The sequence below is a fragment of the Colobus angolensis genome, unplaced genomic scaffold (genome assembly GCF_000951035.1).
Source record: "Colobus angolensis palliatus isolate OR3802 unplaced genomic scaffold, Cang.pa_1.0 Scaffold122, whole genome shotgun sequence".
NCBI lineage: Eukaryota > Metazoa > Chordata > Mammalia > Primates > Cercopithecidae > Colobus > Colobus angolensis.
In genome coordinates, this window is record NW_012113364.1 from 4,111,572 (window position 1) to 4,135,504 (window position 23,933).

Genomic DNA, 23,933 nt, shown 5'->3' on the forward strand with positions numbered 1-23,933 from the left:
TTTTTTTTTTTTTTGAGTTGTAGTCTTTCTCTGTTCCCCAGGCTGGAGTACGGTGGTATAATCACACCTGGGCTCAAACAGTTTTCCTGCCTCAGCCTCCTGAGTAGCTGGGACAACTGGCACATGCCACCACACCCAGTTAATTTTTTAAATTCTTTGTAGAAATGGGGTCTTGCTATGTTTCCTAGGCTGGTTTCCAACTCCTGGTCTGAAGAGATCCTCTCACCTTGGACTCCCAATTTTTGGGATTACAGTCATGAGCTACTGTGCCTGGACAGGAACATTTTATATATATATACACACACACACACATATGATATATATCATATATACATATATGTATATGTATACATACATATATGATATATACACATGTATTATATATAATTTTAGTTTTTATTTAATTTTATATATTATATATAATTTCAATTTTTTATTTATTTTTGGTTAATAGTTTTAGGGGCACAAGTGATTTTTGGTTACATGGATGAATTGCATAGTGATGAAGTCCTGGTTTCAGTACACCTGTCACCCAAATAGTGTATGTCGTACCAAATAGGTGATTTTTTTCAATCTCTCACCCCCCTACCACCCTGCCCATTTCTGAGTCTCCAGTGTCCATTATACCACTCTGGATGCCTTTGCATAGCCATGGCTTAGCTCCTACTTGTAAGTGAGAATATGCGGTGTTTGGCTTTCTGTTCCTGAGTTACTTGGGTTAGGATAATTACCTTCGGTTCCATACAGGAACACAATTCTTTTGATGGTGGTACCCTCAAAGTCTGCCCAGTGACTCCTGCTCCCAGATCCCAGAACTTCCATGGTTTTTATCCTTCCCATGGCTTAGTTGTTCAGCATTTACTTTGATTCTCTACCCCATCTCCTTTGAATAAATTCCTTATGTTTACATAAATTAGCACTTTTCTGTGACTTACCCTCAAAGAAGGCTAATTGATACACATTCCATGCTAAATTAGGCTGCACCTGTTATTCTGTGTTGCATAACACCTCTATTAGTTTCCTAAGGTTGTCCCAAACAAGGTACACAAACTCGGTGCCTTAAAACAACAGAAATGTATTCTGTCATGGTTCTGGAGGCTAGAATTCCCAAATCAAGGTGTTAGCAGGACCATTCTTCCTCCAAAGCCTCTGGTGGAAGATCCTTGCCTACTTCTACCTAGCTTGTGGTGGTCCCAGATGTTCTCGGGCTGGTAGAATCACAACTCCAATCTCTGATTCCATTCTCATATGGTCATCTTCCCTCTCAGCATCTCCATTGTCATATTGCACCTTCCTCTCTGTATCTCTCTTCTTATAACAGCACAATCATATTGGATTAAGAGCCCACTCTACTCCAGTATGACTGCATCTTAACTAACTATACTGCAATGACCCTATTTCCAAGCAAGGTCATATTCTAAGTTGTCAGGGGCTTAGGATTCTAATATACCTTTTGGGCGACACAAGTCAACCCATAACAGCACCCTAGTTTTTGCAGCATTTTCACGGTTTACAATTATACATATATTTAAAACAAATGTTTAGAGATGGGGTCTTGCTGTGTTGCCCAGGCTGGAGTGCAGTGGCACAATCATAGCTCACTGTAGCCTTGAACTCCTGGGCTTAAGCAATCCTCCTACCTCAGCCTCCTAGAGTGCTGGGATTATAAGTGTGAGCCACCATACCCAACCATTACAATTATATTTTTAATTTGTAGTTTTGTTTAAAGCTCGTGTTTCCTATTAGTCCACGAGGGCAAAAAACTGTGTAGGCTTTATCATCTCTGTCTAGCCAGTGCCAAACATCCCTGGCATAACTATGATTTCTACACAGCACCTAGCTAATATCTGGCGCATCAAAAACTTCAGGAAATAACCATTTCTTTAGATTGTTTAGAATTGTTGGAACACTTTACACTGTAAGCATCTTGTCAGAATCTATCATATTCTGTACATGTGTAAGGAACATGAGAAAGAGGCTTGGGTTAAAATACTCAAGGGCCATGTGTGTTCTTTAAATATTAGGAGTCATGTTTGGTTGTGGAATGGAATGGCTGTGCCTGCCCCCGGGTGTCTCTTAAGGGACCGCCAGCTGCTGTGTAAGAACGAGGCCCCATTGTGATGCTGCGATGCACAGGCAGCCACCAGGCCTTCTGGGGAGAGTGTCTGCATCCCTGCCAATGCTCATTTTTTACCTCTGTCATCCATTTCCCACTGGCAGGGCTTTCTCTGTCTGGCTCAGGGATAGAATATGAATCAGGCCATCCCTGGTATCCAGAATTAATCACTTCTCCTTCAAATTGATTGTGTACCCCCAGAGCCATTGAATTGGGCCAGAAACCTCTGAAATCTATTTTCTAAAAATATTTTCCAACTTGGCAAAAATCTTTCTGTTGGTGAGGAGGGAAAGCAATGAGTTAAGGAAGAGATTGTTAAAGTTATGAAATAAAGGGAACTATTGTGAGGAGTTGAGATGACATCTGACTGCTGACCAGTAGGAGAATGACCAAACAATAGTTGGAGAGGTGGGGACACCAGTTAGGATGGGGAGTTTTAAATTTCTAGTGGCGCCTATTAGGGGGTAGGTGGTCAAAGTTTCTCTAGCAGGGCTCAGTCACCAGAGAAGTAGAATGTGGAATTCATCCAGGAGTGGGTTCATTTTGTGCTGCTATAACAGAATACCTGAGATTGGATAATTTACAAAGAATAGAGATTTATTTCTTACAGTTCTAGAGGTTTGGAAGTTCAAGGTCAAGGGATCAACATCTGGCAAGGGCCTTCTTGCTGGGTCATCCCATGACAGAAGGAAGAAGGGTAAGTGACCACACACAAGAGAGAGAAAGGGAGCTGAACTCATCCTTTTGTCTGGAATCCACTCTCAAGATAACTAACCCACTTCCACAATAACAGCATTAACCCATCCATGAAGGCGCAGCCCTCGTGATGCAATTATCTCTTAAAGAACTCACTTCTCAACACTGTTGAATTGAAAATTAAGCTTCCAATACATGACCTCTGCAGGATACATCCAAATCATAGAAGGTGGGTTTTTGTTAGGTGTGGTGTGACGGCCTGGGGGGCAAGGGGTTGTAAGGAAGAAAGCTAAAGGGAAGAAACAAAAGAAAACTAGTGTACTAGAGGGAGGAATGGAGGCGTCAGGGGAATTGAAGTCTCCAAATAGCATAATAAAGCATGTGGTAGCATAAGGAAGGGAGCACTAAAAGGAGATGAGGTTATGATGCAGAGTTTTAGGGCTTAATATTTCAGGAGTGCAAGGGTTCAGGGCAAAAAGAAAGATTCATTGGTATTGGTGGCTGAAATGGAGTGGAGGTAGAAGTCACTGGAATTGAAGAAGTCCAAGATCCATAAAGTGAGGGTGGCAGATGTGGAGGAGGGACAAATCTCCTTCCTCAACATCTAAGTTTCCCAGACACTCCATTCTGCCCACACTTGTGAGAAATGGCTCTTGTCATTGTCAACAATGAACTCCTATTGTCAAATATAATGGCCAATGCTCATACCACACCTCTTGGCAACGTTTGACAAGTTGACCACTCTCTTCCTTGAAATGATTCTTTGCTTGGTGCTTGGACACCTCAAGCTTTTGGTTTCCAGTTCTCCTGGCTATCCTCCTCCACTGACCACAAGTTGTTCCTGGTCTCCCTTGCTGGCTCCTCTTCCAAGCCTTCTAGTGCTGATATGCCTAGACTCCATCCTCTTAGCTCTCCTGTACACTCCCTAGGTGACACCTTCAGCACCATGGCTTAAATGCTGTCCATATCTGATGACTTCCAACTTTATCCCTATTCTCTATCTTGCTTCTGAACCCCGGGCACCTGTATCCAAAGGCTTTCTGGATATTTCCACTTAGGTGCCTGTCTTAGTTTATTCTGTGCTGCTGTAACAGAATACCTAAGACTGGGTAGTTTATAATGAATAGAAATTGAATTTTCATGGTTCTGGAAGCTGGGAATCCAAGATCAAGGCACTGATAAGTTTGCTGTCTTGTAAAAGCCCAGTCTTTGCTACCAGGATGGTACTATGAACACTGCATCCTCTGGAAGGAAGAACACTGTTTCTCACATGGTAGAAGAGCAGAAGACAGGAAGCTCACTCCCACTAGCCCTTCTTGTAGCAGTATTCATTCATTCATAAGGGCAGAGCCCTCGTAACCTAAACACCTCCCATTAGGCTCCACCTCTCAACACTGTTGCATTAAAATTAAGTTTCAACAGGAGTTTTGAATAGGATAAAAACATTCCAGACATAGCAGTGCCTAATTTACACCTCATATTTAACATGTCAAAAATAGAAGTGATAGAAGTTGTGACTTTCCTCACCCAAACTTCTACATCCACTGTTCCTCATCTTAAGAATTTGCAGCTCCAGCTGGGTGTGGTGGCTCACACCTGTAATCTCAGCACTTTGGGAGGCTAAGGCAAGCAGATCACTTGAGGTCAAGAGTTTGAGACCAGCCTGGCCAACATAGCGAAACCCCATCTCTACTAAAAATACAAAAAAAAAAAAAAAAAAAAATTTGGCCAGGTGTGGTGGCATGCACCTGTAATCACATCTACTTGGGAAGCTGAGGCATGACAATTGCTTGAACCCAAGAGGTGGAGGTTGCAGTGAGTCAAGATCACACCACAGCACTCCAGCCTGGACAACAGAGCAAGACACCCTATCTCAAAAAAAAAAAAAAAATGCAACTTTATCCTTATAGTTCTTCAGGTTTGGGATAAAATGCTTAGCTTCTTTCTAGTTCTATTTCTTACCTACAAAACAGAGTAAGTGATGGTACTAACTGCATAAGGCTCCTGTAATGACTAATTGAATTATTGCATTCGCTGCACTTAGCATTGTGTCCCAACTCAGAAAAATGTTCAATAGTTGTTACTTATGATTGCTATTTATATATTTATGCAAAATTCTGAGTCTGAATTGCCTGCAGCTAACTGATAATGAGCTAGCAATAATGTAAAATAGAGTTGTTGTTCTTGCTTAACAACCATTAAGTCTGGCTTAATAAAAAAGAGTTTAAGATCAGTGCAGGCATGTAGGATTGGGAGAGGTAAAAAATTCCTTATTGTTGTCTCTGATTTTCTTTTGGAGGTCAAAACATCTGGATAAAAAATGAGCATTAGTCTGTATAAAAACAAATATTTATACATTCAGAAATTCTGAGCCCATGAGGCCAAAATGTCTGGTCTTTGGCAATCTTTGGAAAATCTGTTCCCCAAGCAGCCCATGTACTGCTGGGGCCTCAGCATAGTTTTGTAGCCAAAGGCCCAGGATACAGGGTGAGTGGGTGGGTGAAGAGAGATCTCTGGCAAAGCTTTACTCCAGAGTCTGGAATTTGAATAAATACTGTTTTAAATTATCTAAAGAGTTCCTAGCAAACAGATGTTCAACATTACATAGCTGTAATATAACAATAAGCGGCTAAATTTTCCATGTAACCAATAGAAAAGTGAAAGAGAACCATCCGCTTCTCTTGGAGTATGGCTGCAAAGGTTTTGCTGCTAGTATTTTGCACCTTTTTTTTTTTTTTTTTTTTGCCTATTCTCTAAACCCTTTGGTATATTTTCTTACCTGGAGCAGCATGCTATTTCAGAGTCCTTGATAGTGCCTCATTCAGTGTTGCCATATTGCCTAACACCTCTTGTAAACAGATCTGGAATTGGGGAAAATAGCCCTTTTTTTTTGAGACAGAGTCTTGCTCTGTCATCCAAACTGGAATGTAGTGGTGTGATCTCGGCTCACTGCAAGCTCTGCCTCCTGGGTTCACGCTATTCTCCTGCCTCAGCCTCCCGAGCAGTTGGGACCATAGGCACCCACCACCACGCCCAGCTAATTTTTTGTATATATAATTTTTTTTTAGTAGAGACGGGGTTTCACCGTGTTTAGCCAGGATGGTCTCCATCTCCTGACCTTGTGATCTGCCCGCCTCGGCCTCCCAAAGTGCTGGGATTACAGGCGTGAGCCACTGCGCCTGGCCGAAAGTAGGCTTCTTACTGCTATTCCTGGAGAATTCCTTTCTTTATATAAAACGGCTATCCTTCTCACCAAGATGTGGTATTGGGTTTTGAAGCCTTTAGAGGATGGAGGAGAACTGGGAATCAGCCTCTTGGGCAATCCAATCAGTTGCCTCATTCATAGTGGTCCATGGGGTGATGGATGTCCCAACAAGGTTCCTCTCATCTCTAGGCTGATATTTATAGCAACACTGGGGAGAAGGCTTTACATTTTAAAAAGAGAAATCAATACACCCAGAGCTGCTAAATTTAAACATTAGGTGGAAATCAAACATAGTATCTAAGAAAATAAAAACAAATAAATGAAGAGATGAACTTCCCAGGAGACACTGCAATCCATTTATCTGACTGCATTAAGTGACTGTTCTTTATAGTCATGAATATTTTTTGCCTCAAAAGACGCTTGCCATTGAAGTGCTGATGAGAGGAAAGTTTTGGTGGTTTGGATAGGCAATAAAACTAGTCACAACATTCCCTTAAGCCAGAGCCTAATCCACAGCAAGCCCCTAACACTCTTCAATTCTTTTTTTTTTTTTTTTTTTTGAGATGGAGTCTCACTGTGCCCCAGGCTAGAGTGCAGTGGTGTAATCTCTGCTCACTGCAAGCTCTGCCTTCCAGGTTCACGCAATTCTCCTCCCTCGGCCTCCTAAGTAGCTGGGACTACAGGCACCCACCACCATGCCCGGCTACTTTTTTTGTATTTTTAGTAGAGACAGGGTTTTACCGTGTTAGCCAGGATGGTCTCGATCTCCTAACCTAGTGATCCACTTGCCTCAGCCTCCCAAAATGCTGGAATTACAGGCTTGAGCCACCATGCCCAGCCGACTCTCTTCAATTCTATGAAGACTGAGAGAGGTGAGGAAGCAGCCGAAGAAAAGTTGACATGCAGAGGTGGGGTCATGAGGTTTAAGGAAATAAGCCACCTCTATAACATAAAAATGCAGGGTGAAGCAGCAACTGCTGATGGAGAAGCTTTAGCAAGTTATCCAGAAGATCTAGCTAAGATCATTGATGAAGGTGGGCTATACTCAACAACAGACTAGAAGCTTTAAAGCTTCAAAATACAAATTGACTCTCTTGTTAGGGGCTAACGGAGCTGATGACTGTAGGTTGGAGCCAGTGCTCATTTACCGTTCTGAAAACCCTAGAGCCCTTAAGAATTATGCTAAAACTACTCTGCCTGTGCTCTAAAAATGGAACAACAAAGCCAGAATGACAGCACATCTGTTTACAGCATGGTTTACTGAATATTTTAAGCCCACTGTTGATACCTACTGTTCAGAAAAAAAAGGATTCTTTCCAAAACATGACTGCTCATTGACAATGCAGCTGGTCACCCAAGAGCTCTGATGGAGATGTACGAGAAGACTTTCCCCTCATCAGCAGTAAGTCTGTTTCAGGTTCTTACCATCCATGTGTTCACTGGAGTAGCACTTTTAATTTCCATCAAGAACTGTTCCTTTGCACTGCTTGGCTTGTTGTTTGGTGTAAGAGGCCTAGCTTCCAGTCTGTCTTGACTTGATATGCCTTCCTCACTAAACGTAATCATTTCTAGCTTTTGATTTAAAGAGAGATGTGTTACTCTTCCTTTCACGTGAACACTTAGAGGCCATTGCAGGATTATTAGTTGGCCTAATTTCAGTATTGTTGTGTCTCAGGGAATAAGGAAGCCCAAGGAAAGAGAGAGAGATGGGAGAATGGTCGGTTGGTGGAGCAGTTGAAACACACACATTTATCAATTAAGTTCATGATCTTATATGCGTATGGCTCATGGAACCCCAAAATTATTATAATAGTAACATCAAAGATAACTGATAGGCCAGGTGCGGTGGCTCACGCCTGTAATCCCAGCACTTTGGGAGACTGAGGCGGGCCAATCATGAGGTCAGGAGATTGAGACCATCCTGGCTAACACGGTGAAACCCCGTCTCTACCGAAAATACAAAAAATTAGCCGGGTGTGGTGGTGAGTGCCTGTAGTCCCAGCGGTTTTCGTGTCTGCTGACACAACGGCCATCCTGCAGCTCATGGATTAAGGAGTAATTTTGACTTTCAAGTCTTACTATTTAAGAAGTATGTTTTGTAAGGAAATAGTTGCCATAGATACTGATTCCTCCGATGAATCTAGGCAAAGTGAATTGAAAACTTCATGGAAAGAGTTCATTAAATTCTAGATGCCATTAAAAACATCCATAATTTATGGGAGGAGATCAAAACATCAATATAACAGGAGTTTGGAATGAGTGGATTCCAACCTTCTTGGTTAACTCTGAGGGTTTGAAGACTTCAGTGGAGGAAGGAACTGCAGATGTGGTGGAAATAGCAAGAGAACTAGAATTAGCCTGAAGATATGACTGAAACTGTTATTATCTCATGATCAACCTTGAACAGATGAGGACTTGCTTCTTATGGATGAGCAAATAAAGTGGTTTCTTGAGGTGGAATCTACTCCTGGTGAAGATGCTGTGAACATTGTTGAAATGACAGCAAAGGTTTTAGAATACTCCATAAACTTAGCTGATAAAACATTGGTAGGATTTAAGAGAATTGACTCCAATTTTGAAGGAAGTTCTACTTGGGTAAAATGCCATCAGACAGCATTGCATGCTACAGAGAAATTTCATGAAAGAGTCAATCAATGTGGTAAATGTTATTGTTGTCTTAATTTAAGAAATTGCCACAGCCACTGCAATGTTCAGCAACCACCGCCCTGATCAGTCAGCAGCCATCAACATTGAGGCAAGACTCTTCACCAGCAAAAAGATTTATGACTTGCTGAAGGCCCAGATGATTGTTAGCATTTTTCATCAATAATTTTAAATTAAGGAATATACATTGTTCTTCTAGACATAATACTATTGCACACTTAATAGACTACAGTATAGTGTAAACATAACTTTTATATGCACTGGTAAACCAAAAAATGTGCATGACTTGTGTGATGGTTAATATTGAGTGTCAATTTGATTGGATTGAAAGATGCAAAGTATTGTTCCTGGGTGTGTCTGTGAGGGTGTTGCCAAAGGAGATTAACATTTGAGTCAGTGGGCTGTGAGAGGCAGACCCACCTTTAATCTGGGTGGGCACCGTCTAATCAGCTGCCAGTGTAGCTAGAATAATGCAGGCAGAAAAAGGTGGAAAGAGCAGACTTGCTGAGTCTTCCGGTCTTCATCTTTCTCCTGTGCTGGATGCTTCCTGCCCTTGAACATCAGACTCCAAGTTCTTCAGCTTTTGGACTGTTGGACTTACACCAGTGGTTTTCCAGGGACTCTCGGGCCTTTGGCCACAGATTGAAAACTGCTCTCTCAGCTTCCCTACTTTTAAGGTTTTGGGACTTGGATTGGCTTCCTTGCTCCTCAGCTTGCAGACGGCCTGTTACGGGACCTCACCTTGTGATCGGGTGAGTCAATACTCCTTAATAAAGTCTCCTTCATATATACATCTATCTTATTAGTTTTGTCCTTCTAGACAACCCTGACTAAAAGAACTTGCTTTATTGAAAGATTTGCTCTACTACAGTGGTCTGCAGTTGAACCCGCAATATCTCCAAGATGATTCTGTAATTTTTAGTCATTCCTTTACTAGAAACCAAATTTAGTGGTCTGTAATTTGATATCTTTTTGCACCCAAAGATGTACATCTTGACCCTCCTTGTGCTTTTGAATTACCTGGTGAATTTTGAAAAAATACAGGCGCCTGGGCCTCAACCCATACCCTGACATGGAGCCAAAAGTGTAACTGGTGGTGGAGGTTTTTTGTATGTCTGTTTTAAGCTCCCTGGGTGATTGGAGAAGCTCCAATGGATTTCTCTGCATGACTGAATCACACTCTTCAGGACTAACTCGAATTTTATTCCCACTGAGAGACTTCCTTATTTGATAAACCCCTGGCCCATACCCCACCCCCAATGCTCCTTATATTTTTCTGTTTGACTTTCTTCCTGGTTTACTATGTATCTTTCTCTCTTACTCCTTTTCTCTCATAGAACTTTATTTCATTATTTTCTCTTTGGTCTTTAATTCTGAGGGCCCCATTTATTGTATGGGGTGAGGGTTTGGGGAGCATGTGATGGAGTGGTGGGTGATTAGTTGCTAGTTATTACAACTCTAGCTAGAGAGACCATTGAGAGTTCTGGTGACTTCGATGGCTTCCCTTATTGACCACAACCATAGTCAGGGATGCCATCTCCATGCCTATGGTGGCTCCATGATTCACCTAGGACAGGCTCTTCAGCCCCTTGGGTCACTGCACATATATTTGGGGGATGCTATAAGGATTTCCCAGGCTTTATTGGCTCACAACTCACCTTCTCCTCCCTTTCCCTCTCTGGTGGTAGCTGCCTGGTTAGAAGCCACACTGGGATATGCTCACCAGAATCGTCTCCAGCTACCACTTTCTAAAGTGTAAGCCAGGAAATTGTGCCCCCTTTTATTTCCTGGGGAATTTGAGGTGGGTTTTCACTCTGAAATTATTTCTATCCTCTTTGGATTTCTATCCTTCATTTCATTAGTGTGGGAGAGGAAGAATCACTAAGCCTGCTTGACTCCACTATCTTTATCATGACTCAGCAAAGTCAGTTTAATAACACAGCAAAACGCTAATGTCATGGTGTTCAGTAAAAATCCGAGGCACCAATACGTGGAGGTTATATGATATTGACCATATTTAATCTAAAAAGATGAGAAGAAATACAACAAAAATATAACAGGAATGGACTTTTATGGAGAGATTATAAAAGGGGTTGATTTAAAACTTCACTAATTGTTAAGTTTTTCAAAACATTCTTATTTTGCTTTTATAGGGATAAAAACACTGTGTGGGGATTAAAGAAAACTTTACAAAATGAAAAGCATAAAGCTGTTCTCTCTGGAGACCATACACTTTCTCGTGTAGTTCTGTCATTGGTCAAACAGTTAACTTCCCTTTTTCATAATTATCTAGATTCTGTGGTCTCTTTTCTAATCGAAGCTCATCTTCATCTAAAGACTTGGGCTCAATTTGGTGAATAAATGAGTGATTAGGCTGGGAAATGCTGTGTAACCCCACAGAGGGTTAAAAAGTATGTCTTTGCAGTTGACTTTGGGGTCCCCTCCCAGGGACAAGCCCAGAGATGCTTTGCACACTCTCTTAGTCCATTTCATGCTGCTATACAGATAAAGAACAGAAAATTATTTCCTCACAGCTTTGGAGGTTGGGAAGTCCAAGAACAAGGCATCAGCATCTGGTGGGGGCCTTCTTGCTGTGTCTTAACATGGCAGAAGGCAGCATATGGGAGAAGTGGAGGTAAGAGAGAAAGAGAGAGAAAGAGAGGAGCTGAATTCATCCCCACTCCCATGATAACAAACCCATTCCCAAAATAACAACATTAATCCTAATCACCTCTTAAAGATCCCATTTCCCAATATTGTTGCATTGGGGATTAAGTCTCCAGCACACTCCACAACTTTGGGGACTACATTCAAACCATAGCAGACACTGACAACAGTTAAAATGCCTCAAGTGCATACTCTGGGCCAGGCGCTGTCCCAAGTGCTTTAGACACCCAAGTGTACTTAACATATAGGGCAACCCTATACATATGGAAATACTTCAATTCCAACTTGCAGATGAGACAACTGAGGTTAAGTAACTTGCTTAAGATCAGAGGACAAGTGACAGAGTATGAGATCTACCCTGATGGGCACTTCTTTCTACCACTTATTACTATGAAGAAGCCTAAAATGTAGCTGCAGAAATAAAATAATTGAAACAACTACAAAGCAAAGCAGAATCTGACAAAAGGTTCAAGAGAAGAATAAATCCAGGGCTGAGAAAAGGATTCTGTCCAGAGGAAGGGAGTTGGCGAGGGAGGACATAAAATGGTCATGGAGAATGTGCTGTCTTAAATCAGAACATGCACTGTCTTAAATATGCTGTCTTGACTCTCAACTTCTGACTCACACTTTCAACAGCTGTTCTCTACTAATACTTGTGGCAAGATGGCAGCATCATTAGGAAGATCCAAGGTAATGTCCCCAGAAGACAACTTAGAGAGAGCAACAGAAAATTCACATGGGCGTGAACAGACCTGATAGTAATTTTCCAGGCAGATTGGGCAGCCACAGAGTGGTGTGTACAAGTGTGGGGGAGGATTGGAGTGGCAGTGTGTTATCCGTGTTGGGTACTGACTGATCCTCAAGCACATGAACCACTGACCATTACTAGCACCCAGCAAGGTCAATTCTTACCACTGAGAGTGCTTCAGAATTAATCCAGTGCCATCCTAAAGACTCTCCTCTGCCATTCGCTGTGACTGGGGAAAGTGATCAGGCAGGGCAGGATTGAGGTCGTGCTGTCATTTGTCCCCTTAGGACTCATTATCTCATAAGCATGCACCTGCACACATACCCCTGTCCCCGAGCACTAGCAGCCTGTTGGGAACTTAGTACTTAGCATGTTTTGGAAACAAGGATCAGACTTCTCTGCTTCCCCTGAGGACCACGGTGTAAACATGTAATGTGGAACAGTTCTTATATTTCTCACATTCCTCCCTTCCTCTCTCTGTTTCTAACTGCTTCTCACTTTCTGTTACCTTGCTGGCATTCCTTCCTTTCATTCCCCTTTCTTCGTTCATCCATCTCCCCTTCAAACTGTGTTTCTTAGTCCTTTGAGAGGTCACAGATGTCTTTGAGACTCTGGTGAAAGCTGTGGATCTCCTCCCCCTTAAAAGAGACAGCTCACACACCCATTCCTGAATGTGTATGCATGAAGCTTTTCCATAGACCCATTACGAGTCTCTCTATGCTAGCAGAAATCCCTGGTTGATATGGTTTGGCTGTGTCCCCCCCAAATCTCATCTTGAATTGTAGCCCCCTTAATTCCCACATGTTGTGGGAGGGACCCAGTGGGAGGTAATTGAGTCATGTGGGTGGGTCACTCCCCTGCTATTCTTGGGATAGTGAATAAGTCTCATGAGATCTGATGGTTTTATAAAGGGGAGTTCCCCTACACAAGCTCTCTCTCGCCTACTGCCATGTAAGATGTGTCCCTTGCTCTTCCTTCACCTTCCGCCATGATTGTGCAGCCTCCCCAGCCACGTGGAACTATGAGTCCATTAAATCTCTCTCTCTCTCTTTTTTCTTTTTAAATAAATTACCCCGTCTTGGGTACGTCTTTATTCAGCAGCATGAGAATGAACTAATGCACTGGTCTATAGGTGGAATTCTTCCTTCATCCCTTTCATATGCACTGCAATCAAGAGCATGGGCTTCACTCAGGTCCTCTCCGTTGACCAGCAAGTGAGCACGCTAGTTCCCACTTTTCCTTTCCTCTCAGGCCCTTCTCATGGCCAAGTGATTGAAGGCATGGACCTTGAGGACAGGTTATCTGGGTAAAAATTTAGGTTCTGTCCTTTTGTTATGTGCCCTTGGATGGGCAAGTCTCTTCATCAAAAAATTGAGACTAACTGTATATTCCTTATAGGAATTTATTATGATGACTTGCATTAATAAATATCAAAGCCCTTAGAACAATGCCTGGCAGGGATTAAATGATATCAATCCTTTCCATTTTTATTATTTGGGTGCTCAGTACTGAAGGAACGGGAAGGGGCTTTGCTTTGAGGACCAGTTATACCTTCCTCCTCTTTCTTCTTATTTCTGGAGGTAGTAGAACTAATAAGTACAGTCCCACATAATGTAAACATGCAGGAAACATTTAAGTCCTTGGCGGATGATTAAGATAACACTTGTTACCATCAAGGAGCTTAAAATTAAGCTGCAGAAATAAAGTAAAACAATCAAAACAACTATAGTACAAGGCAGAATCTGACAAATGGTTCAAGAGAAGAATAAATCCAGAGCTGAGAAAGGGATTCTGTCCAGAGGATGGAGAGGGATTGGTAAGGGAGGACATAAAACTGCGCCATGGAGAATGTGCTGTCTTAAGTCAGTAACAGAATAATATGGAGAGTGGGGCTTTTGCACAGAAGGAGTGGTGTTCAGAGGTACTCAGGCAGCCAGTGTTGGAGGTGTCTGGGAAACAAGGAAGCCTGAGGAAGGCTCTGTCCTGGGGGATGTTAGGAGAAATGGCTAGAAAAATAGGGTGAGCCAAATTGTGGAGAAATCTTTAAAAGATGCATGTTTTGGAGGTAACTTCATTGCAAGAGCAGAAACTCACTCAAATCAGCTTACCTAAATGGTACTTTATTTCAAGATGTCATGGTTTCTCACACAGCTCATGGGAATGAAGTAAAGCCAGGTCACTCCAAGGATTTAGACTGGAAATCAGAAAGAAGTGCCCATTGGGGTGTGTCTCACACTCTGTCTCCGCCCATCACCTTATCTCTCTGCCTTTCTGTGTCTCTGTCCTTCTCAGTCCCCCTCCTGGGTGTCTCTTTCATTCTCGCTCCAGCACTCAGGGGCCCAAAATGGCAGCCCTAAACCCATGTCCATATGATCCTTGGGGTTCATAAATGCACAGATCAACCCCGTCTCAGTAGGACTGCTATGTATGGTTAGGCAGGTTGGACCCTGCACAAGGCTACCTGCCAAGGGGCTGAATGCTGGCTGAAATCCAGTGTAACTCCCTCACTAATATTTCATTGGCTAAAGCATACCACACAAATTTCAAAGGGACGTGTGTTCCTACCATGTTCCAGAAGGCGGAAAAACCAGAGTTTTGGTAATAGCTCTAAAGTTTACTACACGGAAAAAAAAAAGCCTTTAAACTGTACAAACTGGTATTTTCTGATAATTTCTAGCATCCACCATTCTATTTAGCTTCTGCATAATGTTCCATCTCATTCCTTTTAACTACTGTACTGCACAGCTCATTGCCATTAAGATATGCTGCATAATATTCCATTGTACAACTGCATTATGGCTGATTTCTGCCCCCATGCTAGGGGACTTTTAGGTTTTTCTAAGTCATTCTTTCTAGTACAAATAATGAGGCAATACATTTCTCTGTGTGTGTGTGTGTGTGTGTGTGTATATATATATATCTGTATGTGTGTGTGTTAGGGGAATACATATACATGCATATATACACATTCAGGTGCCTCAAAAAGACATTGTGGTCAAAGATAGCCCACATACACGACTGGGTCCCATAAGACTATCATGAAGTTGAAAAATTCCTGTTGCCTACAGTTGTCATAGCTGTGGTAACGTCATAGTGCAATGTGTTACCTTTTCTATGTTTAGGTAGGTTTAGATACATAAATACTTAGCATTGTGTTACAATTGTCTGCAGTATTCAGTACCGTCACATGCTGTGCAGGTGTGTAGCCTCAGAGCAATAGGCTGTACCATGTAACCTAGGTATGTAGGTTACCTGGTAGGCTAGATCATCTGGATTTGTGTAAGTACATTCCGTGATGGTCAAACAATGACAAAATTGCCTAATGACACATTTCTCAAAATGAATACACATTATTAAGTGATGCATGACTGATTTTTTTTTCCTTTTATATTTTAAAGTACATCTCTGGGATATGTAGAGAATTTAAAGATCAGCTCCTATTGTTACAAGATAAAAACTGGACAGGCATCACATTAATGACTTTTCGTGAACCCATTAGAGAGCTGAGATTAGAGAACAGGTCACAGGACACACCGCCATCTTGAAGAGAAACAGGTGCTTGCAGGGAAACTCCTGACCTGCTTATTTGCTTACCTGGGGGAGAAGCAAAGAAGAAGCCACTGGGTATCATATACGCTCATAGAAACACAAAACGAGAAATTTTGCTTCCTATTAGGCTAGTATGACAGTGTGAGGCTCCTGGGGGCTGTAGTCATGGGGGGAGGAGATTCCCTCCTCCCTTTTCAGGTTTTCCTCCAGGAACTCCACCAGGTTCTCACAGGAAGTGTTACGGGTGCAGGGTCTTGACTACGAATTGTCCCAGTTCTTGGCATTTTAAATAAAGAACTGGACAAAATGCACAAACAAAACAATGAAAGAAGGAAGCATCAAAAGCACACATTTGCTGAAATGAAAGTACACTCCACAGAGTGTGAGTGGGTTCAAGCAAGCAGTTCAAGAGTCCTGGTTACAGAATTATCTGGGATTTAAATACCCTCTAGAGGTTTCCCATTGGTTACTTGGTTTACACCCTATGTAAATGAAGGAGTGGTCTTCCATCAGTCTGATTGATTGCAGAAGGCAACCAATCAAAGGCTGAAGTGAAGCTACAAAGTCACACTTCTATGCAAATGAGACTCTGTCTCAAAAAAAGAAAAGAAACTAGGCAAGAAAGAAGGAAGACAGTGGAGTAATGCCTTTTAAAGTGGTGAAAGAAAATAGTGTGAAGAAGGGTCTCTGTGGAGTTCCATCAGTGGCTGCCACTCCCCTTCCCCAGCCAACGCCTCTGGATTATCTCCATCCATCTGAGGCAGGAGCATAGGGTCTAGAGGTAGGGAACCTAAGGCTGATTCCACTCACTTCCTAGAACTAAATCAAAAGAAAAACTTCAACTTTCCATGCTCAAGTAACAAAGAAAGAGGTTTTTTCTTTAGGCAGAAGGAATATTATTAAGGTAAGAAACTTAGATATACACAAAGAAATGAAGAGCATTGGAATTGAGATAAAAGTAAAATATAACTAAGAAAAATTTTAGTTGCTATAAAAAAATCACTGACTGTAGAAAGAAATAACAGTAGTGTTGTATTGGTGCTTATATCATATGTAAATGAGAAATATATGACCACAGTAAAACAAGACATGGGAAGAAGGAACTGGGATTTGGGGATTTTGTTTTAAGTTCCTTTCACTATGCATGAAGTGATATGATATTTTGATGAAATGTTATTATAATGAAAGATGGACGCAGATTACTTAAAAATGTATATTGTAAATCATAGGGAAACCACTAGAAAAGTTAAAAAAGTACAAATAGTAAATTAATAGAGAAGATAAAACAGAATCATAAAAATGCTCATTAAAACCAGAGAAGGCAAAAAAAAAAACCAAAAAAAACAAAAAAAAACAAGTAAACAGGAAACAAAGAACAAATACAACAAAAAGAAAAGAGCTTGGAAATGTGGTAAGTTTTAGTCCAAATATATGAGTCATTGCTTTTTTAAAATTTATTTTATTTTTTGAGACAGATTCTGGCTCTGTCACCCAGGCTGGAGTGTAGTGGTGTGATCTCTGCTTGGTGGAAACTTCACTTCCCAGGTTCAAGCAATCCTCCTACCTCAGCCTCCCAAGTAACTGGGTTTACAGGTGTGCACCACTACACCTGGCTAATTTTTGTATTTTTAGTAGAGATGCGGTTTCACCATGTTGGCCAGGCTCATCTCGAACTCCTGGCCTCAAGCGATCCACCTGCCTCAACTTCCCAAAGTGCTGGAATTATAGGCATGAGCCACTGTGCTATGCCATTATTTTAAATGTGAATGATCTAAACACAACAGTTGAAAGACAGACATTGTCAGATTGGATTTTTTTTAAAAAGTCAAGCCTCAACTATATTTTATTTTGTATACAATGTACTCACTTTAAATATACTGCAAAGACATGGATACTTTTTTCTTTCTTTCTTTTTTTTTGATGGAGTCTTGCTCTGTCACCCAAGCTGGAGTGCAGTGGTGCGATCTTGGCTCACTGCAGCCTCCACCTTCTGTGTTTAGGCAATTCTCCCACCTCAACTTCCCAAGTAGCTGGGATTACAGGGTTGTGCCACCACGCCCGGCTAATTTTTGTATTTCTAGTAGAGATGGGGTTTCACCATGTTGGCCAGGCTTGTCTCGATCTCCTGACCTCAGGTGACCACCCAACTCAGCATCTCAAAGTGCTGGGATTATAGGCATGAGCCACCACGCCCAGCCCATGGATACGTTTTTTAAAAAAAGGATGAAGAAAAATATACTGTGAAAACATTAACCAAAAAAAGCAGGAGTCATCATATTAATGTTGGACAAATCACTAACAATCAATTTTAGACAAAATATAATCAACTGACTTAACCTAACTGACATTTATAGAACACTTTATTCAACAATAGTAGAATACACATTTATCTCAAGTACACAAGCAGCACTCATCACAATAGATCATATTCTGGGATACAAAACAAACCTCAAAAAATGTAAAGGAATAGAAATAATACAGTGGACATTCTTGCATCATATCCAAATTGCACTAGAAATCAATAAGACATAGTAAGAAAAGCCCAATGATTTGGAAATTAAACACTATACTTTTAAATAGCCCATGGGTCTAAAAAGAGATGTCTTAAAGGAAACTTCAGTCTTTTGAAATAAAATAAATCAGAATTTGTGGGATGCAGAAAAAGTAGTCTTTAGAGGGAGAAATATAGCATTGAATACTTATATTCGACAAAGATGAAAAATCACAAATTTGCCTAAATTTCCACCTTAGGAAACTCGTGAGAGAAAAAAAAACCTATTTCCGAGGCCAAGGGGAAAGAATTGCTTGAGGCCAGGAGTTCCAGACAGCATGGGCAACATAGCGAGACCCCCCCAAAATTTAAAAACAAAATTAGCTGGGTGTGGTGGCATGTGCCCGTAGTCCCAGCTACTAGGGAGGTTGAGGCAGGAGGATCACTTGATCCTGGGAGTCTGAGGCTGCAGTGAGCTATGATTGTACCACTGCACTCCAGCCTGGGGGGGACAGCAAGATCCTGTCTAAAGAAAGAATGGAAAGGAAGAAGAAAAGAAAGAAAAAGAAGAAAGAGAAAGAAAGAAAGAAAGAAAGAAAGAAAGAAAGAAAGAAAGAAAGAAAGAAAGAAAGAAAGAAAGAAAGAAAGAAAGAAAAAAGAAAAAGAAAGAGGAAAGGAAAGAAAGAGGAAAGGAAAGAAAGAAAGAAAGACGAAAGGAAGAAAGAAAGAAAAAGAAAGAGGAAAGAAGAAAAAGAAAGAAAAAAAGAAAGAAAAAGAAAGAGAAAGAAAGAAAGAAGGAAAGAAAAGCAAATCTAAAGCAAACAGCAGGAAGAAGATAAAAATTAGAGCAGAGCTCAACCAAATCAAAAACAGGAAAACAATAGAGAGAATCAAAGAAACCAACAGCTGATTCTTTAGAAGAATATCTCTAGAATAAATTCCCAGAAGTGTGTGATGGCTCAAAGAGCTTGTGAATTTTAAATTTGGAAAGATAGCACTGCATAGATCAATTTCCCACCCCAGTGTGTGAAAATCTCAGTTTCTGCATATTATTGTCTGCACTGTACATGATCAATATTTTTATTCTTTGACAATCTAATACAAATAATAGAACTGGTGCCTTTTCTTGTAAAGTTTTGCTGCCTTCCTCTTCATGTGTTTCTAAGTTAAGTCTATCTTTTTCTGGGAAGTATTTCAAGTTCTTTGCCCATTCATTTTTCTATTGATTAGTTGCTATTTTTTCTTATTGATTCAAAAGTAGTATTTAAATATTTAGTTTAAGGGAACTAACCATTTTAACATACAACAAATTTCTCCTACTTTTATTTATTTATTTATTTAGAGACAGGGTCTTACTCTTTCATCCAGGCTGGAGTGAGGTGGTGTGTTCACGCTCACTGCAGCCTCGACTTCAAGCGTTCAGACGATTCTCCCACCTCAGCCTCCTGAGTACCTAGGACCACAGGTATGTGCCACCGTGCCTGGTTAATTTTTAAAATTAATCGTGTAGAGATGGTGTTTCACCATGTTGCCTAGGCTGGTCTCAAACTCCTAGGTTCCAGTGATCCTCCCGCCTCCACCTCCCAAAATGCTGGGATTACAGGCATAAGCCACTGTACCCAGCCTAATTCCCCCACTTAGTCCCATGTATTTTGACTTTGTTCACTGTATTTGCTGCCACCAAGTATATTGGATAAACCTATCTTTCTCAAACCTCAAAAGCCACAGAAAAGTCTCAACTACACCAAGATTCTTCTAATTCTTTTATTGCTTCATTTTTTACTTTTAAATTTTTGATCTATCCTTTTGATATATAAGGAGTGATGTGTCATTGAATTTCAAGGTTATTTCTGAACATCTGAAAAGCAGTTTGCTGTCTTTTTTCTGAAGCCTGAATGTTTTTTTTTACACATAATTCATGTTCCTTAAGAAAAATCTGAAAATAGATAAAAGGAATTAAAAACACCCACAATCGCATCATTTAGATATACCTTCTGTTATTTTATTATATAACATTTCTCAATGAAAAAAATATGTAAATATAATGCTTTTTAAAACAAGAAATGGAATTGCAGTACACATCATGTTTTACCATCTGTATTTTTTGATTCACAACATATTGTGATGATCTTTCCAAGGGCATCTTTTTGGTCATGCTTTGGGTTGAAATCGTGATTATGAGGGTTGAGGAAGGTGAAGGAGCAGAGGTGTTTGGACGAATCTTTCTTTCTCCAAGTTTGCTGGTAACAGGAAGGAGAACTGAAGGGCGGCAGCTTGAGGACCATCTGGGTTGAGGAGTCATATTTTCCTTGGGATGGAACAGTCCTGCTCTAGACACCAAGGAACAACCGGGAAAGAAGGGGAAAAATGGGAGGGGGCTGGAGGCAAAGGGGAGGGATTCTCTTGCCAGGAGAGGAGAGAAAAGGAAGACAGGAGGGTGAGAGGATGGATATTAAGAAGCAGAAGGGATGGAATTTAGAGTTCACGCTGCGTGGTTCCAATCTCCCTGAAGCAGATGAGGTCATTGGCTGAGAGTGAGAAGGACTGGAGTGAGTTTGGCGCCTCCAGGAAGTAGGAATGTTGGAGCAGAGGCTCTGGGAACTTCATCAGGGAGAAGAGCAGCGGCAAAAGCCAACTAGGGGAATAGTCGGAGCAGTCACTTGGCTCCGCCAGCCCCACTCTGGATCCAGGAGCGGAAAAGAGAGGAAGGAGGCTTGAGGCATGGCCAGGGTGGAGGTAGGGGAGGGGGGACGGGTACAGCAGGCCCCCTGGGCTGCAGCAAGCACCCTTGGGTGTCCAGAACGGAGGCCAAATGCAGGGAAGATTGCCTCTCATCAATACCATGCTCTTGGATGGGCCCGGTGGCTCACGCCCATAATCCCAGCACTTTGCGAGGCTGAGGCAGGCGGATCATTTGAGGTCAAGAGTTTGAGACCAATCTGACCAACATGTTGAAACCCCCTGCCTACTAAAAATGCAAAAATTAGCTGGGCACGGTGGTGCAGGCCTGTAATCCCAGCCACTTGGAAGGCTGAGGCAGGAGAATCACTTGAACCCAGGAGGTGGAGGTTGCAGTGAGCCGAGATCATGCCATTGCACTCCAGCCCGGGTAACAGAGCAAGACCCCGTCTTAAAAAAACAAAAAACAAAACACACCACACTGTGCCGTCTGCTCAGGTGGTCTTATTTCTGCCTTCCTACTCTAGGACTCCTATCTGTAGCCTCCCATTCATTTGCCACCCAGCTGGCCACCAGGCTCATCATCCCCTTCTCCTCGAGCTGGAGCCTCCTGATCTTCAGAAACAGACTCCCTCTCATCTCCAGATTCCAGGGAGCAGGAGAAATTCAAGCACTGGCCAGCACTGCATCCTTGAACTCCTCAGCAAGGCACCAAAGTTCTCCGTGTATCACTGCCCAAAAACGTCCAGGCAGCCTCCCATCTCCCCAGGGTCCTAACAGCATGACTGTTCAAATCCACAGTGTCTTGAACATCTTGTGCAGAGATGGATCAAACCATGCTGCTGCCTGAAGGAAGTTTGGAGCAGGTGTCTCAGTCCCTTCGGGCTGCTGTAGCAAAGTGCTATAGGCTGGGTGGCTCAAAAACAACAGCAATTTATTTTTCATAGCTCTGGAGGCTGGAAGTCCAAGATCACGATGTCAGCATGGGCGGGTCCTGGTGAGGCCCCGATTCTGGGTTGTAGACTTCCATCTTCTCTCTGTGTCCTCACGTGGTGGAAAGACAGCTGGTTAGCTCTCTGGTCTCTTCTTATAAGTGCACTAATCTGGCCAGGCACAGTGGCTCATGCCTGTAATCCCAGCACTTTGGGAAGCCAAGGTGGGTGGATCACCTGAGGTCAGGAGTTTGAGACCAGCCTGGCCAACATGGTAAAACCCTGTCCCTACTCAGAATGCAAGAATTAGTGGGGTGGGGTGGCGCATGCCTGTAGTCCCAGCTACTCGGGAGGCTGAGACAGGAGAATCGCTTCAACCTAGGAGGCGGAGGTTGCTGTGAGCCAAGATTGTGCAACTACACTCCAGCCTGGGCAATACGGTGAGACTCCGTCTCAAAAACACCAAAAAATTATAACTGCATTAATCCTATTCATGGGGGTTCCACTTTGTGAAAGGCAAATAAATCTTACGGTCCTTAAATCACTAAGCTAAAGGGAAAAGTCAAGTTGAGAACTGCTTCAGGCCAACCTGCCTCCCACTCTATTCAAAGTTACCCCTCCGCTGACTGAGATAAATGCATAGCTGATTGCCTCCTTTGGAGAGGTGAATCAGAAATGCAAAAGAATGCAATCATTTGTCTCTTATCTATCTATGACCTGGAAGCTCCCTCCCCACTTTGAGTTGTCCCGCCCTTCCAGACTGAACCCATGTTCATCTTACATTTGTTGATTGATCTCTCAAGTCTTCCTAGAATGTATACAACCAAACTGTGCTCTGACCACCTTGGCCACATGTCGTCAGTGTAAGATTCTCCCCAGGGCCTGAAAGCTTGAAGGGCTGAGTAATTCCTCCCCTCTCAGGGCCAGTCCCAACGTGCAAGGCTACTTGTGTCAGCAGTGTGTGTCAGCAAGATAGCAGAAGCAGGAAGAGAGCCGGCCGGAAGACACGTACCCTGGCCGGAAGACACGTACCCCTGAAGATTGAGAAAGAGGCCATCCGGGTACAACGTAGCAGTTATTTCAGACTAGGACACTTCCTGTTTACTGGAGACTAGAAAACCTTTGCCCCGTCCTCATGTGAGGTTGACACCATTTTAGGCCTCAGCCCGCCTGCACCCAGGCGCTCATTAAAACAGCATGTTGCTCCACACTGCCTTGTGTTGTCTGTTGGTGCACTCTTGGGGTTCGAATGGATACAGGAACCTTACAGTCAGGACCTCCTAAGGCTGTGTCACTGGCACATGTTCTCAACCTTGGCAAAATAAACTTTCTAAATTAACTGAGACCTGTCTTAGATTTTCGGGGTTCAGAACTCTCATGACCTAATTGCCTTCCAAAGGCCCCACCTCCAAATACCATCACATTGAGATTAGGGTTTCAACATATGAATTTTAGCAGGAGACAGACATTCAGTCCATTACAACAGGAAACAACAAGGGTAATTCATCCAGGCAAATAATTCCAACGCAGCGGGGCAGGCATACGACAGAGGCCGGCAAAAGGCATTCCTGGGCCGGGTGTGGTGGCTCACACCTGTAATCCCAGCACTTTAGGAGGCTGAGGCAGGAGGATCCCTTGGGGCTAGGAGTTCGAGACCAGCCTGGGATGGAGCTGCAGCCATCACTTCTGCAGTCCTATGGCAATACAGGATGGCACAAGATCCATCTCTCTACTTTCATCCTCTGGTTCCTATATTCAAGGAAGTATGGTAGGCCAGGCGTGGAGCCTCATATCTGTAGTCCCAGCACTTTAGGAGCTGAGGTGGGAGCATCCCTTGAGTCCAGGAGCTTGAGACCAGCCTGGGCAACATAGCAAGACTCCATCTCTATATACAATTAAAAGCTGAGCTGAGGATGGGGGTACATGCCTGTAATCCCAGCTACGCAGGAGGCTGAGCCCAGGAGTTGGAGGCTGCAGTAAAGCTGTGATCACACCCTTGCACTCCAGCCTGGGTGATAAAGCAACACTCTATCTCCAAAAAATGGAAATAAAAAAAGGACAGCATTAGAGACGAGCTCTAAAGGACACCAGGAAAGAAAGGGGAAGGGAATTCCAGGCAGAAGGAACCCAATGAGCAAAGGTTCCAAGTCAAGAAGAGCCTGCAATGTGGGGTCATTCAAGATCAG